The sequence below is a fragment of the Cuculus canorus genome, chromosome 1, assembly GCF_017976375.1.
Source record: "Cuculus canorus isolate bCucCan1 chromosome 1, bCucCan1.pri, whole genome shotgun sequence".
Classification (NCBI taxonomy): domain Eukaryota; kingdom Metazoa; phylum Chordata; class Aves; order Cuculiformes; family Cuculidae; genus Cuculus; species Cuculus canorus.
Window position 1 is genome coordinate 28,903,579 of NC_071401.1, and position 17,123 is coordinate 28,920,701.

At 39.3% G+C, this 17,123-nt stretch overlaps 1 long non-coding RNA gene across 4 annotated transcripts in view; it reads right to left on the minus strand.

The window, feature by feature from the left end:
• Positions 1 to 10,397: 10,397 nt before the first annotated feature.
• LOC128851665 (uncharacterized) overlaps positions 10,398 to 17,123 on the minus strand; it is a 35,520-nt gene continuing 28,794 nt past the window's right edge. For all 4 annotated transcript variants that reach the window (XR_008449083.1, XR_008449087.1, XR_008449088.1 and 1 more), the window contains exons 6-7: positions 16,764 to 16,924; positions 10,398 to 16,457 (exon numbers count right to left, since the gene is read on the minus strand). This is a non-coding gene — a long non-coding RNA (uncharacterized LOC128851665). The remainder of the gene's footprint in view (positions 16,458 to 16,763; positions 16,925 to 17,123) is intronic.

Consider the following 17,123-nt stretch of genomic DNA (forward strand, 5'->3'; position numbering starts at 1 on the left):
TTGAATGCTTAACCCAGCTGGTGAGAGAAATAAATGTTCACTATAAATACAAAACTGGTGGAACCAGACCAAAAGTGCATTTCCAAGCCCAAAAAATTACCTCTAAGAAACTACTCAGCTTTCTGAGGCCAAGAAGCATCTTTTAGCCTGAGAGGCTCCAGCTGCTTGGCATTCCCAGAGCAGTGCTCACCCACACCCCTTCTTCCTTCTAGTTGATCACCCAAGACAAAACATCCACACGATGAAGAGCTCTCAACAATATGTAGGATCAGGGCACTCAAAGTCTTCCCACTCATTAATTCAAACAGAAGCTAAAGGTTCTTCTCAGAAGAAACAGCAGGTTGGGTAGGTGTTTCCTTCAGGTGTCAGACCGAAACGGTATCTCATACTGGAACATGGTGGGCAAGAAAGTTGTTCACTGGCCAGAGCAGAGCTAGGCCAGCTGTAGTAAATGCAACAGAGTAGTTCTGATGTTGAAGTCAAAGGGTTATCACGGTGGCCCGAATGCAGGCCAGATCACTGGGCAAGCATGTGCCAATAGTGCCCTGGGGCCACGCAGCCCCAGCAAGATGCTGCTTCACTCCAGGTCACAAGGACAGCCACAAGAATGTCTTTGTAGTGGCAACACCAAAAACAAGCACAGGTCCCCCTGCCACATGAAAAACTGCGTGAACATTCATTCCCTTGCAAAATTTCTGCACAGCCCTCACATGAAAAAACAACTGCACTTTAGACCTACTCCAATTTTCTCTGTCAGCCACAACATCCCCTATTGAAACCATTTCCTGTTTTATTTTTAAGATTACTGCTGTCATAAACTGTTGCTGGGGTGGGGGGTGGGGATGGGAAGGTGGTGTCTGCCCAGCAAGCACAACAGCCAGATGGATGAGGGCTCGAGTTGGAGGCTGCTCCATGAGATGGAGTGGCAGCAGAGACAAAACTCTAAGGAGCAAGGGAAGGGTGATGTTCATTGCTTAGTAGCATCCCTCCTGGGAAACAGAGGAAAACAGGCTTGATATGGTACAGAGAAAGAGTCTCATCCAATGTTTTGACTACAGAGCTGATGTTTCAAATATTTGTGGTGCAAAAGAAAAAAAAAGCTGCAAGGGTACCTGTTTGAGGATAAGTCTCTAAGCAGAACAGAGATACAAGATACAAATTCAAATTCTAGCAGCAAGAGTCATAGCCAGCATAGCTGTCTTCTCTCCTTAAGGTAGGCATAGCAGAAAAAGCCAAAAAAGGGAACCTCAAGCTGAAAATGGTGCTAAATTATACAGTTTATCTCCAACAGCTGCATTAATGCTATTACTACCTTTGCCTCTGGGCCTCAAGTTCATGGTGACTTTACCTTGGGACAAATCTGTTGGGCCATCATACCCTGTTATGTTTTTTTTTTCATTTGCCTTAAAAATATACAAAGTGAGTGTCATAGTTGGGCTGAGGTGAGGGTCAGATAGGAAGGCAGAACTGAAATTAGTAACAGCCCAGCTGCTGCAAATTATTTCACAGACTCTGGAACAAACTGCCCTGTTTCACTAGGGGCCACTGTGCAGCACAGGATAGTGCCTTTCCACAGGGCTGGTGAGAAGGACCAGTGTTACATCATGGGCACAACTGGGGAGGAGGGAGATATCTTTTGGTGCAACAAATTGATTTGGGAAAAGCCAAGATTTTTGCTCAAAGGAACTTTTAAAAAATTCACCAGCGATCCCTTTCTGAAGCCAGATTAACTGCAAAATTCAGGTTTGGTTTTGTTTTTATTTTATGCCAGAACTCATGTAATTTTCATGGCTGTGAATCAGAACATCTCCATTCTTGTGGCATGTTTTTCACTTTTATGAACACTAATTTCACTACATTTTCAGAGTGGTGACTTTAGCCACAGCGTGGCTGCTGCTAAGTTCCCACGGCTACCAGTAGGACTTTTATGTGGGAAATCTGTGGGCAGCAGGGAGCCTCCCTGTTTGTATCAATATGAACTTCCCAAGCACATCACACTGACATTTTCTCAGCCTGAGAGTTGGAGCACACATGCTCTCACTTAAAGCTCTCTTTTGCTAAGCTGAAGGACATGTGTGATCATTTTAGTTTCGACAGTTGTCTAGTAGGCCTTTTGCACACAGAGAAATCCTGGGCAAATGAGGTTTTTTTCTCTCCAGTCAGCAGAAGCCCAATCCTACAAACTGCTGAGTGCCATTTATAAGGCGCTAAGGGTCTCAAGCAAACATCAGGAGATGTAGAGAGCATCCTTCCAGCTTGTGTGCTACTATGCATATCACAGACCCTCAGCAGAGAGGAATCCGGCTTTCCTCTCCATCATCAGAGCTTGGGCTGCTGGTGTGGGCAGGTCAGCATTGGTAAAACCGTGCTGTGAGAGTTTCCCAGCCTTTCACTCAGTCACTACACATTCCAGAGATGACCAGACACATAAAACACATCTCCTGTACTTGCATCCTGAAGCACTTTCTGCAGCTGGCTAATGAGTCGAAGAGCACATTAAAAGCATTTATATTTTCTCTCTCACTTGAAAAAAAGAAAGGCGATTTTTTGTTCTCAGAACACAGAAATGCAGTGGGAGGGCAATGGGTGAATTGTATGGCTTCAGCTTTACTGGAGGTAATGTATTGCAGGGGAAAGTCAGCTGTGGTGGGACACTGTGTTTAGTCAATACTTGAACACCACACAACCCACAGACACGACAGGACCACGCTCAGTGATCATATCTCATTATCACTTCCTATTGGCAACCACAGTAATTGTGGAAAGGTTTCAGGTCCACAGTCACTAACAATTGACATCCACACTCAGGAACACAAGGCACTGGGAAGCAGGGAAGCAGAAACTCTCAATCATTTGTAAATTCAGCTAAAAAAGGCTGATTTCTTCATCGGTGAGTGATGCTCCAGCTTTTCATGAAACTGAAGCCAAAAGAAATCTTTAAGCCCTGATCCTTCAAAATGCTCACAGCTCCCCAGTTTCAATCCAGTGTTCAACTCCTTTATGAACCCATCCTTTGACAACTGCTCTTGTTTTCAGTCCTCACACTTGGCTCCAGGTGAAGTCAACATTACACTCCTCAGGGCATACAATCATAGAATCATAGAATAGTTAGGGTTGGAAGGGACCTTAAAGATCATCTAGTTCCAACCCCCCTGCCATATTCCTCAATGTTGTGCCATGTGTCCCACGTGAAGACAGGAATATCGTGAGATATACTGCTTTTCAGCTAGCAGTGAGAATGTCAACATATAATTTAGAGTGCCTGAAATGGAAAAGAAAATAAGAAGCTGAAGGTACTTTTACTGTTGTTGCAGCCAGGATAGTCTAGTGCTGTAAGTGCAGTGAGGTTCGTGGAAAAAGGTAATATCAACAGCAGATATATTTGGAGGAAAAATAAGATAACCTTCCTCCAGCTCAAAATTATCACTGCTAATCTTTGAAGTTCTCAGGTCAGACAGCTAAAACCTGGAAACTATTTCCCCAAGAAGGATAAGAGCACAACACCCTGACAGTTGAGCTCATCACAGGCTTGCAGCAGAAAAGGGAGCACGTGCTCAACTGCTGAGCAAAGCAGGGGCCGCGCTCCCCCTTTGTGATCAGAGGGAGCCCTGAGCATGTTGAATGCCCTCAACCTGGGGTGGCAGTGGGGAGAGGTACAGCCCCCGCAGCCACTGACTAAATGGTGACTTCAGATATGCTATGTTTTGGCAGTGCTTTATTTAAAAGGCCCAGGCAAATAAGATTTTTTTTTAGGAGCAAAAGCATTGGAGAGTGTGCAGCAAAATTCAGAAGCTGTGAGGTGCACCAGGAAGATTTATCATAGAGAGTTTTGTGTACTTCTCTGACATCAGGATAATTTTTTTTTTTAATATATCTGTTAAAAGATGTATTGAACCATTTGCAACCTCCCTTATTCTCATAATTTCAGGTAGTGAGACCAGCAGCACACCCCCAGGCCTGTTCCAGTCATCTTTCAGTGTAAGTCAGAAAACGAAGCATAAGAGACATCATAGCTGGGACAAAATTCCCAGTGAAAATCCCCAGCAATGGCTAATGTAGCCAATAGTGCCAGAACATCAGAAAGATTTCTCTGTTGTCTATAACTTAGCCCTGTCCTGTAAGGCAGTTCCAGTGTCTGTGTGTGCACATCTCTACCTTTGAAAAGCAGATGAACTCCTTATCCAAAGGATATAAATGCGAAAAGATCTCAAAGTTACTAGCATTTATAAAAGCCACACAATAATAGTTGGCCAAATAGAAGAGAGGAGACCCATGTACCTCTACAAGCACTCGGAATTAAAGTGGGGCTGTGGTTTGAACGTCTATGTTATTATGTCCCCTGGCACCCACTTTAGGGGGAAGAAGCTGTAACACCTCAACAGGGAGAGAACACCAGTTTCTGCTCACTCATTATACAAATCCACTGGGCTTCAGTAGTCACAGTGTTCCAGTGATTCCTTACTGACATTAAGAGCATGCTCATTTTCAGGGTATGGGGATGGAGATGGGGTTTTGTTGGGGACCTCAAGGCATCACCCCATTGAGTCAGTCGCCACCTAACCACTCCCTTCTGACTCCCTAGCCTCAAATGACATCAATCCTACCAGTTATCTGCAGGCGGTAGGCATGTGTGGAGGTGATCCAAGTGTCAGCCTGGTGACAAGGGCCAAAAAATGAGAAATGTGCAGAAGAAAAAGCAGGAAGAAAAAAAAAAAAAACCAGCAAAAACAGGGTAGAAGAGAAGATGGAGGTACACAGGAGGTCAGTGCTTTTGTCTCGCTCTCCAAGACATTTTGGTGTCAAGTCATATGACGGGAAAGTGGGTAGCTCTAGAGACTCAGTAAAAATGAGATTAACTCACCTACCAAATTCTCAGTCATCCTCCTTTTATAACCACTGCCAGGAAGTATGAATAACTAATCTAAATTTAAACAGAATGAAAAAGAAAATACTATAGAGTGTGACTAGTCCATGAAGAAACCATGATTTTGCTTTTTTAATAATTAAAATTGACCCAGCAAGTTTTCCAGAGCAATCATCTCTTGTTCATGGAATAAAAGGCTATCTTCACTGCCCACGTATGCAGTGTGCTGCATTATCTGCCCAGATAATTCCATTATTTTGCTCATTTGGATGAAATGGCTTTTTGTGAGAGTGACAAAGTAATTCCTCAAATGCCAGTTATTTTTCTGCTTAAAGAATACCATGCAAAATTATTCCATTCATGGAAGAATCAAAATGCTTTAATTACCTACTTGCTCATATTTTGTAAATTATGGAAGAAGAAACCGCTCATTGCCACTGCCAGCATGAGACGAATATTTCACTGCATATGAGCAGGGCTGACAAAATTTTTACCCCAAGCCCATTTGAGTTCAGCTTGGGACATGCCTCATAGACTTGTGTTTTTCCTTTTTGCTGTGCAGAACCAGTACACTGCCAGAGCTCAGCTACTGCTGTTTGTGCTTCGACCTTCAAATCCAGATTTCTAGATATCTTCACCCTTGCATATTTTTAAGGCATTTACTTCACTGACTATGAGAAATATCATCAATATCTGTGTCTCAAGAGTTCGCTGCCAAATAATGTTTGAAATGTAGCTCTCTAGGAGCTATTTGGAGAAAGACTTCACCACTCTTAATCCCTTGCAGTACTGCTTCTTCACGCAAGTCAGTGAGAGTAAATGCTATGCAAAATGAATAAAAGTGGCAGGAGTGAGTCTGTAGGCAAAAAACTTCCATGAGTCAAACTCTCCCCCAGCTACCACATTAAATCGTGCTGATAGAGGTGGGATGGCGAGAATGCCATGAAGAGGGCTTTGGCTCATTAACATCTGAGAGAGTTTTTCTCAGACATGAGTGTGGTCTCAGATCTGAAGTCCATTAAATCTTTTCAGTAACTTTGGATTTGGCTTTAAGAAAGAAGGGCAGTTTCTGATGTTTGAGTTAGACTGTGTGTATTGAAGCAGCCCTCATCGTTGAAATGTCAGCACGGCTCTGATGGAAACGAAGAAGGAAGCAGAGCTGGAGAGATTTCTGAGAAATATCTGTTGTGGTTTCTGGGATTCTGGGCTAAATTGTGACAATGTCGCAAACCAGTTAATCAGACAGGAATTGAACAAACTATCAAGTCATATGGAAAGAGGCTGGTTCCTAGAGATATGCCATGTATAGCCATTTGGTTCGTGCAGCATCTTTCAGTGCTCCAGTAATCAGATCCATACATAAGGATTATGCTATCAGACAAGAAAAAAATATATCCTTTAAGAATGCCCATAAATGAAAGGCATAATTTAAATAAAAAATTGCTGCTTTTTTTGTTACTGTACCACTATACACAACAGCTGTCGACTAAAAATGAATAATGTATTGCTTACTATGCCTATATATACCTAATCTTAACAAGTCTAATTTCATGTTAAAATCACTGGCCTTCGCCTTTCATCAGATAGAGAAAAGCGAAATTAGCACTCTCTTTTTCGTGTTTCAGAACAAAACTATAGGCTTTGAATTTCTGTATTTGTGAAAGAAACCATCGTGACCTGTTAAAACAAGCTTTTGGTACTGAAAAGGTTAACTAATTTGGTTTTCCTGATAAGTTTATCTATGATCAGAACTGAGTCATACAGAAAATACTCCTACAAGATTTGACCTTTTACTTGTATCCCACACTGAGATAATATTATACTTAAAATGGATATCAATAAGAACTTTGTTTTAAAAGTATATTTAAAATAAATTACTTTTAAATAACAGAAACTGTTTTCAATTAGCCCTGTTAAAGGAAATCAACTAGAAAGTTATGTATGCTTTTTTATTTTCTTTATATAAATTATACCCAGGAGTCCTATGATAGCAGCACTGTACAAACTATGCACTACCTTTATATTTATTTCTTATCAAAATAAACTTAACAAATTAGATTTGTTTTTACAGCACTTTATATCCAATAATGACAATGTTGTATTGGTCCCAGGATAAAAACAATGAAAGTAGCAGCTGAATGGTATTTTTATTAAGAGTTAACAAAAATGTCTTGTGAAAACAGAGTATATAAAGAAAATTAATTCCATAATTCCTCATGATGAAGGTGTCTTTCTCTTTTTTTCTCACAATATCAATCTCATTTGGAAAGATCATTTTAAGGGGAAAAGCTTTAAGTTTTAGCATGACTTACTCAGCAAAATGCTATGGCTGAACTTAAACATTGCTGACTGCTAGGATTTAATATTAGGACCTGGCAAATGTTTTGATAACTTAATACTTTTTAAAAGAAAACTTGTTTGTTACTGAAGATTTTGGAAGTCCAGGAGAAATATAATCTAAAAAAAATAACAGAGCTAAAGATCTGAAGAAATGTTTCTTCTTTTTCCCGTTTTTCCATTTCCTCTACCTTGAAATGGTTCCTCAATGCAAGCATTTTAGAGGCCTTTTTATTGGTGACAGATTCAAATATCTCCGAGATATTCACCGTACAACTCAGCAAGGGTCCACGTTTTCTTCCAGCAGTGGAAAAATGGCAGAGCTAAAAGTCTGGGGTGTGTTACTAAAAATGAGTCCTTATACCAAAAAAAAAAAAAAACATTAAAACCTTGTTTAGAACATGTGGTTTGCTGCTGTTAAGTTAACAGTGGAAAATCTCATTACTTTTAAAGTTAATTTTATTTTGTGGTGGGATTGTTCTCTAGGCTGAAGCAGATTTTCTCTTAAGTAGAGCCTCTAAACCTACCTTACAGTCTTCTGTTCAGCGAGTCACTCTTTGCATTGTTTGGTGAGATGCATGTTTTAAGTCAAAGTGCTGAATCAGAAAGAAAAAAATAAGAAAAAGAACTTTTTCTCACACGTGCGTCTGGGACTTCTAGCAGGCACTCGCGTGCCATCTTCTCCAGCTCATGCTCTGACTAGAGGAGTTTTCCAATAAAGATGTTGGGTTAAAGGTGCTCTTTGAGCACTGCTGACAAAGTTTCTGCCTCTAACGAAAGGTTAGATGCTGCTGAGTGCTCTGATGGGGTAAATTAGAGGTTGGAAAAATTCTGATGCCACCGCCACGCAGAAAGCGCCATGGAGAAGCAGAGGTGTAAGAAAGGTGTAACATGGTTTGATGGACCAATGGTTCAAAGTGGCCAAACAGAGAAGAAATTAGAACACTGTAAAGGTTTCTAGTTCTTTTCAAATTTTGGAACCATCAAATCTGACTTCTGACTTTTCATTCAGGCTATAATGACTTACAATAACAGAGAACCAAATATGCAATTTGAGGGGAAAATAACCCCAAGGCAGAATCCCTGCTTACAGCTTGTGTGCTACATATGCATATATATCCTACTTATAAATCACTATGACTCAGATCTGAAACTCTCATGATTTAAAATACCAAGTGAGATTCAGAGTCACATAATATTTGCATTTCTCCAACAGCCTGATGGGGTTTTTTTCAGTAACATCTGCTCACGCTAGATAAAACTCACTCTTGTGCAGAGGTGAGCCATTATATTGTAAATTCCACTCACAGTAATCCTCATGTAACTCAGCCTGTGAGCTATAGTTCAAGATACCTTTGAATCTTTGAAGTCAGCCATTCCCCCTTGCACTCTGCACTTTCCTAGGTACTGGTTCACCACGATAATTTGACATGTGAACAAGCAAAATATGTGCAGGCAAGACCACCGATTATCTGATTGGGGTTTTTGTCTGAACTTCGCTTTAGCTCTTCTCAACAAAGTTGCCGAAGTCCGAGATCTACACCTAGAAGCTGACTCACTTATCCCCTGAGGTCTTGGTTCTCCGTCAGTGATAATTTTGGAAGCTCAGGTGTTCAGCCTTTCAATATTTATTTTGAAAGAAAACAGATCCCAGCAAAGAAAAGAGCGTTGACCAGTCTGAACTCATAGACACATGGAAATGCTCTGCTAAAAGTATCTCTGTCTCAGTGCAGTTCGTCAGTTTGTTTCAATCCAGTTGCACCAAAATTTTACAAAGAGCAGAATCAGAGCAGAGGAGTGATTGTGATTTCACTGTAAATAAAAGTAACTTGGGAGGAGGGGTCTGGTCAGCACAAGATCATGCAGCTTCCCTACCAGCTGGGAAGACCAGCAGGTGCTCAGCATCTATGAAAGACCAGGCTTTGAACTCAAAACAGATGAATTCTTAGATGACCTCCCAGAGGTGACGTGAGAGCAGTGATAGGATGAGAGGTAATAATTTTAAGCTGAAAGAGGATAGATTTAGATTAGATATTAGGAAGAAATTTTTTACTGTTAGGGTGATGAGGCACTGGAACAGGTTGCCCAGAGAAGTCGTGGATGCCTCATCTCTGGAGGTGTTCTAGGCCAGGTTGGACAAGGCTATGGGCAACCTGATCTAGTGGAAGGTGTCCCTGCTTATCACAGGGTGTTTGCAACTATATGATCTTTAAGTTCCCTTCACCTGAACCATTCTATGATTCTAAGTGCCTCCTGCCATTCTGGGACTGGGTGCCATTTAGAGCATTACCAGAGATTTAGGAAATGAGTTCAGAGCTGGATACAACTATAAAAAACATACAGATTGGGATATATGTCTTACCCCAAGTCCCTTGCTTTACAGATGAACAAAAGCTAAAGGTAACTAGTCTAGGACTGAGAAAATTTTGTCTCTTGGCAGATGTTTGAAGTATCAGCTGAGACAGAAAGCGAGACCTCGCTGTGACAGAGGGTGCTGCTTCAGAGCTGTGGTGTTCATCTGTGCAATGGGGTAGTGAAACCAACTCATTTTTGACATCTCACAGATGTGCGACTGAAAAGTGAACTTGCAGAAAGGAGCGGAGTGAAACTGACTTGTTCAGTTTGCAGAGTTTTTGTGTTAACTTTCTTATGTTTTGCTTCATACAGTTCTATACTCCAGGAGTTTTGCTTTGAGTTTTAGCTTCAAACATAGCAAAACTGATTGTAAACCACTGTATTTTGACTTTTCGTGTTGAAACTATATCTTGCCCTGAAAGTTTCAAAAGCCAAAGCACAGAGTCCTGGCAGCGTGGGGTTTAGCTCAGCCTGTGTTCAAGCTGTCAGAGACAAGTTTTCCCTGCATGCAGGGATGTTGGAACATGTTTTTTTCTGTGCAGTCCCACGTCTGCATGAAACTACTCAAAACCACACATTTTTATGTAATTTCTTCCAGGAATAATAGGCGAAGCCATACCAGAGTTGTCAGATTAAACTAATATTAAGTAGTGGCAAATTAGTAATTGTTGTTTTTAATAGATTTGTTTCTAGCTAGGTCCAATAAAATTATTATAAAGGTTTGCTTAAACAGAAATCCAGAGGTACAGATAGCACTATTTACTGCTAAATGAATGCTGCTTGCTTACCTTTATCTTAACAGACATGATTTGACAAAAGAAGTATGGTAGCATTCAGAAACACCTACTTAAACATAGATTTTTCTTTTATTATATCCTCTTGCCACATTTACTTTCTTAGTAGCCCTTCAGCCCAGTAGTTAACACATTGGATTATCATTCTTAATGGCCACAGAAAATAATTTCTAATTTACAACAGCACTTATTATCATAGTCTCATAGTCATAATTTAACTTTCCACTATATTAATAACCAAGACAGATTTCACCTAGCAAGCGACCTAAACCCTCTAACTTGACAAAAATATTGCATGCTTATTTCTCTTTCTAACCATCAGAAAAAGTCACTACGATGACTCTGGGTATCAGCATTTTTCCTATATGATTCATTTACACCAAGCAAAACCTCTAGACCCAAATTCTTCCTTTTTTGAATTTCTGCTTAACCAATAGGATCAACAGGTCCCCTTCTCTGTGGGTGGTGATAATGTCAGTACACCACTGCCCAAAAAAACCTTTCTCTATAGGGAAATACTAACATTTAATTCTTCAAATTTAAACCACATGTATTTTGGTCTCATAACTGCACTCTGTATTAACTGCCTTTTGTTATTAATTTGTATCACTAAAAATCTTAATGAAAACAGCTATTTAAATTGGAAATGTTAAGGGCAGTAGACATCTAAAATTTGTGTATGAGCCATAATGCATCAAAATATTTAAATAGTAACTAAATATTTTACCTAACCGTTGTAAACACATTTTCAGAATTAATAATGACACAGTTCCGTGTATGTTCAGTGTAAAGCTGTGTGTCAGAAGAGCTGGTCTTTTTAGCCTGTTTCAGGGAACATAAGCAATGTCTTTCTTATCCCTAAACAAAAACTATCATTTAAGTGCTGTCTAGGTGAGACCAAGAGGAGCAAGTTATGTGTGGGTTGACGGCATCCAGTTTTCCTCCTGGTGCTCTCTGGAAGAGAGTATACACTGCCACTGTATACATTCTTCACACACATTGCCATGGGGTGACCACAAATACACAGCTGCCACTGGGGTAAAAATATTGGTATTTGGGATAAATACTCAAGGACTTCTTGTTTAAACAACATGAACCGCAGTTGGGAGAAAGTTTAACAGTTTCCACAAACTAAACTGCTCCTCAGTAAAATTTAACACAACGGCAAATATTAAAAAATGAATAGACAAATTAGCTCTAAAACTACAATTATAATAGAAATGGGGGGATGGGGATGACTATATAAAATTTTAAAGTGTTTTCTGTAGCCTCTACAAATGAACCAGTTTATTTACTGTTTACGCATGTGATTTAGGTAATATTTACATATTTATTACTTTTAGTCATTATTTTAGTTATGTATTTCACATTTCATCATATAGATATGTTACTTAATATATATAAAATGGTAAACTTTTATGCTGCAGATAACAGAGTTTAGATATAAGCACATTATCTTTTAAACAGCGTTTTTTAAAACATGTACCACCTCCCAGGTACAAATTCTTGCTGCCTTTTTTTTTTAAATCTGAATTCTGTAGCTAATTCCATAAACTGAATGTTTCACCACCCAGAATACACTTCAGTACCCTGGACTAACATTAATGAATGTCCTTTCCCGGTCTGGCTCAGGGAGCTTAGTGGGGCTGGTAAATTGTATCAAAAAAAACCCCAGTCATTTGAGATGGTTCCAATAACTCAAGAGATATTCTGCGGCCTTGGTAGCAAATGTCAGGGTGCTTAGGTTGTAGCTCTCCAAGGCTTCTCTTAATGTGCATTCTTTCCCATTTCACAGTCTTTCAACTTATTCACAAGCCATAAAGTTTTATCACATGCCCCAGTATTTGGTAGAAACATTAAAAATGCCATTATACCCTTCCGAAGGGAAAAGCCATTCCCCATTCTCTGTTGGAGTCTTCCTACGCCTTCATTCAGGCTCACATTCCCAGTGATCAGTGAAATGAATGACAACAAGAGGGCATCTCTTTCTCGTTTCAAACAACCATCACAGCCATGCCTTGGGAGTTCATCCCGAAAAAGATTGATAAAGACTTTAAAACAGATGAGTATACAAAAACGGTTCACCTGCTTTATTTGCAAATTATAAAATTTAAATTGTACACTACTATAACATATTTTATGATAGTTTTGAGTCACCCTATATCATAGCTTTTTCTGTAACAACTTGATTTTTCAGACTACCACAAAAATAGTCCAAATTCCTATCAATCATAATGCTAGTGACTAATTAATAAATAAAGCTCATGGGAAAGTGTTCTCTGTCTATACAAACCTAATTAATGCCTGTGGTGAATTTTATCCAGGATTTCCTACCTTCCAATAGCTTTAGATTTATTTTAAGATGAGTTATACATATACAATATATAATTTTTCTTATAATATATACATGACAAATTGTTCTTGTTATAAAAGAACTATTTGGTAATACTGAACTCCACACTGAACATTTCATATATAACTACACCAACTAATATATTCAAGCTTTTTAACTTCCCTCCTATTCAGTAGACCATCAAAAATGGACCTGATTAACATAGGTTTCTAATTGCCTATGTAATTAATGCAAGTATTTCTTGAATTCCCTCTAGCTGAATGCCCTGGTACCTGAAATTACTGCTTTCGTCAGCGAAATTAGTTTGCTGCATCAGGCCCCAAACTGAGGAATTAAGCTTACTTTTGCCAGACTCCCAACAGTTTTGAACATCAGACTGCTACATTCCTGATGCAAAGCCCCAGATTTCTGGCCAGGGCCTTTCGTGGTGCATACCCTCGGCAACAGCAGCTCCCAACTCACGCTCAGGTTCAGCTCAGCCACCATAATTCAAAACAGACTCCTGATGGCATCCCCTTAAACACAATAACTCTCCTCTTGTTAGATACAAAATTACTTTCCTGCCTCTATGTCTTGTTAAACTTAAATAAAACACCTTAGATGGAATTACCTTCGCAGCTGTGCTATCTTTATTTTTAAAACATTTAAATTTTAAAAAGTTAAACGTTTGTAGACCCATGTTATCTTTTACAGCATTTAACTAACAGAGAAATTCATATGCCTAAAAGAAGGCACTTAATGCCTGCTGAAATCCAGGCTATCTGTGCAGGGCTGGCAGATATGTAGGACCTACAGAAGAACCGCACATTTGAACTGTCAGTGAGATGCAAGGTGGCATCCCCCAAGGGCTCTAAATTGACATAGGAGGTCTATGTTTAGGTACATTAATTTCTTCTAAAAATAATAAAACACTAAAATTAAAAAAAAAATAAATAAAATTTTATCTTATTTCACTTAGCCAGAAAATGAAAAAAACCTGTCAAAACTCCAAAGAAGTAGTTTTGTCTAAATCTTGTCATTTACTGTATAAAATTTTGTCTAAATCTCCTACTTTACTGTACAAAACCTGTTGGAGATCATCACTGCTGTTTATCGAGGTCCTATGAAAACAAAGAGCATAATGAATTGGTGACATTCACAATTCTCCTATACTTCTTCTCATCTATTTTTAGACTGTCACTACATTTTCAAAGTTGATTACTGAAAAGTCAGAAAACAGTCATACAGGCTTCATGCAAAAGCAAGACTACAACTTTTAGCTATTTTAGCATGAAGTTTTCAATTCTAATTTTTTTCTGATTCAGCAACCAAGTGCTTGATATCATTCACAAGAAAAGCATTGTCAAGTCTGCAGTTAAATACCTTGTGGAAAAAGACATGGCTGCCTACAGTACAATTATTTTACATCACTTTGTTGTAATTGCAAATTCTAAAAATGTGAAATTTTTAGAAGTTGCTTCTCGCAGCCAAGCCTTGGAGCTTGTTCTCATGTCTTTCCACAAGCAAATTTCCCTTTGATTCCAGGAAGAGTTTAGGTGGAGTATCGTATCACAATAGCTAACAGTCCTTTGTAGAAGCACTTCTAGTGCTGAGGAGAAGATAAACCCAGTCAACTGGAAGATGACTGCGATGAAGACATTGGAAAGGCAGACACAGCACTAAGACATATCAGATGAAGTATTTCTAGTAGGATGTGGAAGCTGTTGCATTAGTGTTGCATGCAAGGCAGTAACGAAGGATGCACACTCCTACTTGCCTTTGTTTAAAAAAAGATCAATTTAACTTAAAGTAACTTGAGGATGAAAAACTAAGCTTCTGAAAGAAAACTGTAAATTTTATTAATTTCATCTAAGATGCGTGGGCCCAAACTTCCCAGCTGATGGAAATGGTAAGAAAAGGGATGACATGGCCTCCCACAACACCCCACCTCAGCCCGCAGCCTGCTCCCATGGAAAGTAAACGTTGGATGAGAGAAGCCATCATGTAAGATTTTGCATGGCATGTTGACCTACAGTCTAGGACCTCTGGCTTACTAAAATTGGGCCCGAAAGGGAGTTTCACGGATTTTCCTAAATACATCAGCTTGGAGAAAACCACCATAGAGGGGAAAAAACCTGTTTAATGTAAAAGGACCATATAGACACCAGGGCTCTGAATAAATTTAGGCTAAAAGATAGAGCTGTGATGGGTTAGAACAACCTTCCAGTAGGGTAGGCAAGACACCTTCTGCATGGCTTTCATGGTAAGTTTGTAATCAACAGCCAGCAGACTAGACTCAGTAGACCAGAAGTCCTCAGCAATGAACAAGGAGGGTCTTGGTTCTTTATAACTCAGCTTTCTGTGATCATGAGAAATCAAAAATAATCTCTTCATATTAAAGGAGGCTGCAGCTAATAACCAGATGAACACTTAAAGGCAAACATAAATATTATAATAGACATTTAAATTATTATGTGAATATTTTCTGTTTGAGGTTCACTTACAGAGTAGAAAGTGAAATACTACTTTTGGTTACTGCACACTAAATCCCAAGCAATTCTCTGATTTCAGTTGCTTCAATGAGATTACCTCAAGTTTTCTTTGAAATAAATGAGATCTGAATTCAACATCTTCATTCTGTGTGTCCTTTGGGGGAAACCAAAGCTCATCATAAAGATTCGTGAATATCATTGATTTTATAGTCATGGGGGGTGAGTCAGCAGTGGTAAAGATACCACAGAGAAGAGTGAAAGGCAGAAGACAGCTTTAGCTGGACATTGGTTTCCCTTACCAACCTTCTGCCCTTTGTTGGTTGTATGTCATGATTGCACGGTGCACAGAGATTATTAGAAAATATTCATAGACTGTTTCATGCAGACCAGTCAGCTGTGGCTTGGTTTTTCATCAGAATAAAGTATCCTTCAAAAGCTATATTTTAAGCAAACATCTTTTCTTCTTATTTCTTGCAGCCAAATTCTCCAGTTCAGGGATTTACAATATTTTCCTTTTTCCAGAATGACACCTGCTGGTGGGAGAAGCATGGATGAATTGCAGATACTTTATAGGATGGATTGCAGCTAATCTGACACATTCTTTGAGCATGCTCACCACCTGTGTTCAGGCAAACTGCTGAAAATCGAGATTTGGAAACTGTAAAGGTGCATAAGGAAAACATTGTCGAAAAAATACAGTTTTCCAATCAGATTTAATATTGCTCCTAATAAATCACCAAGCACCTACTACTAAGACAATGCTTCAATGGTGTTTCAGCATTGGACAGTAGTGCTATTCTGGGAAGCCCAAGGCACGGCTATGTCAAATTGAGGTGAAAGCCAAAAGGAAACCCTCCCTATCCCATGCAAAAAGCTGCTGCTCTGCTTCAAAACTTCAAGTGCAAGTAAAACCAGCTGCTACTGTAACTATTGGTGCTTAGTACCCCAAAAGTTTAAAGTGAGTGTTGTGTCCCTACCTGGTATAGGAGGACATAGCCAGGGGAGACAGAAAGCAAGTTGTACCTTTGCCAAAACTGACAGATAGTCCTTCTTACACCAGGCAGCATTAGACTCTGTAACAGGCTTCCATGTTCGCAGCACCTGAATCTATTGGCATAGCCTCCTCTCCAGCTAAACTGGAGCCAGAGCTGAGCTTTTGGTGCTTCCAAGACATTCAGACCTATATTTCTAGAAGTGATTTCCAACACTCAGAACATCCTCATTGGGAACACACAATCCACCATCCTCTATAAAGACAAACCAAAGTATAGGTGCTCGGGTCCCTGAAAGTGGACACAAAAATATCTAGAAATATGAATTATTGAAGCTATTCTGGGATATTTTTGGACATGATCTTGTAGCAATTTTAAGAAATCAGATTTTGAGAACTGTTACATTTTAAACACGACTCACAAAGAAATATTTGTGGAAAAAAATGTCCAGGTAAACAGAAAACTATTAGAAATTCAATTCAGAATTAGAATTCAAAGAATTCTTTTGAATTATTTACAAAAGCATAAGTAAGCATACACATCCAAACGTGTTCCCCTTGGATAAATTATTAATATATAGGCATTGCTATGGCATACCTCATCGTAACATCAGAAGGCAAACTTTCTTGTTGATTATAGTATTAGACTGTGTTGGGCAGCAACTTAGGACACTTGGCTTCTGTTCCTGGATTTGTCACTGCCCTCCTGAATGGTTTTGAGCAGATAACTTCACATCTCTGTTCCTTCAGTTCTCCCGTCTGTGAAAAGAAGGTGACATTGCTTTATTATGATAGTTAAATGAGTGATTTCCAAACGCTGTTTTTGTTTGGGTAAATACAAACACGTGAAAAGGGGTGCCTTGCTGTAAACTCACTGGTAAATGTAAGACATGCGAGATAGTTTCAACAGATAGTTGAGATCTGGGGAGTATTTTTAAATGTATTTCTTACAAAGCTG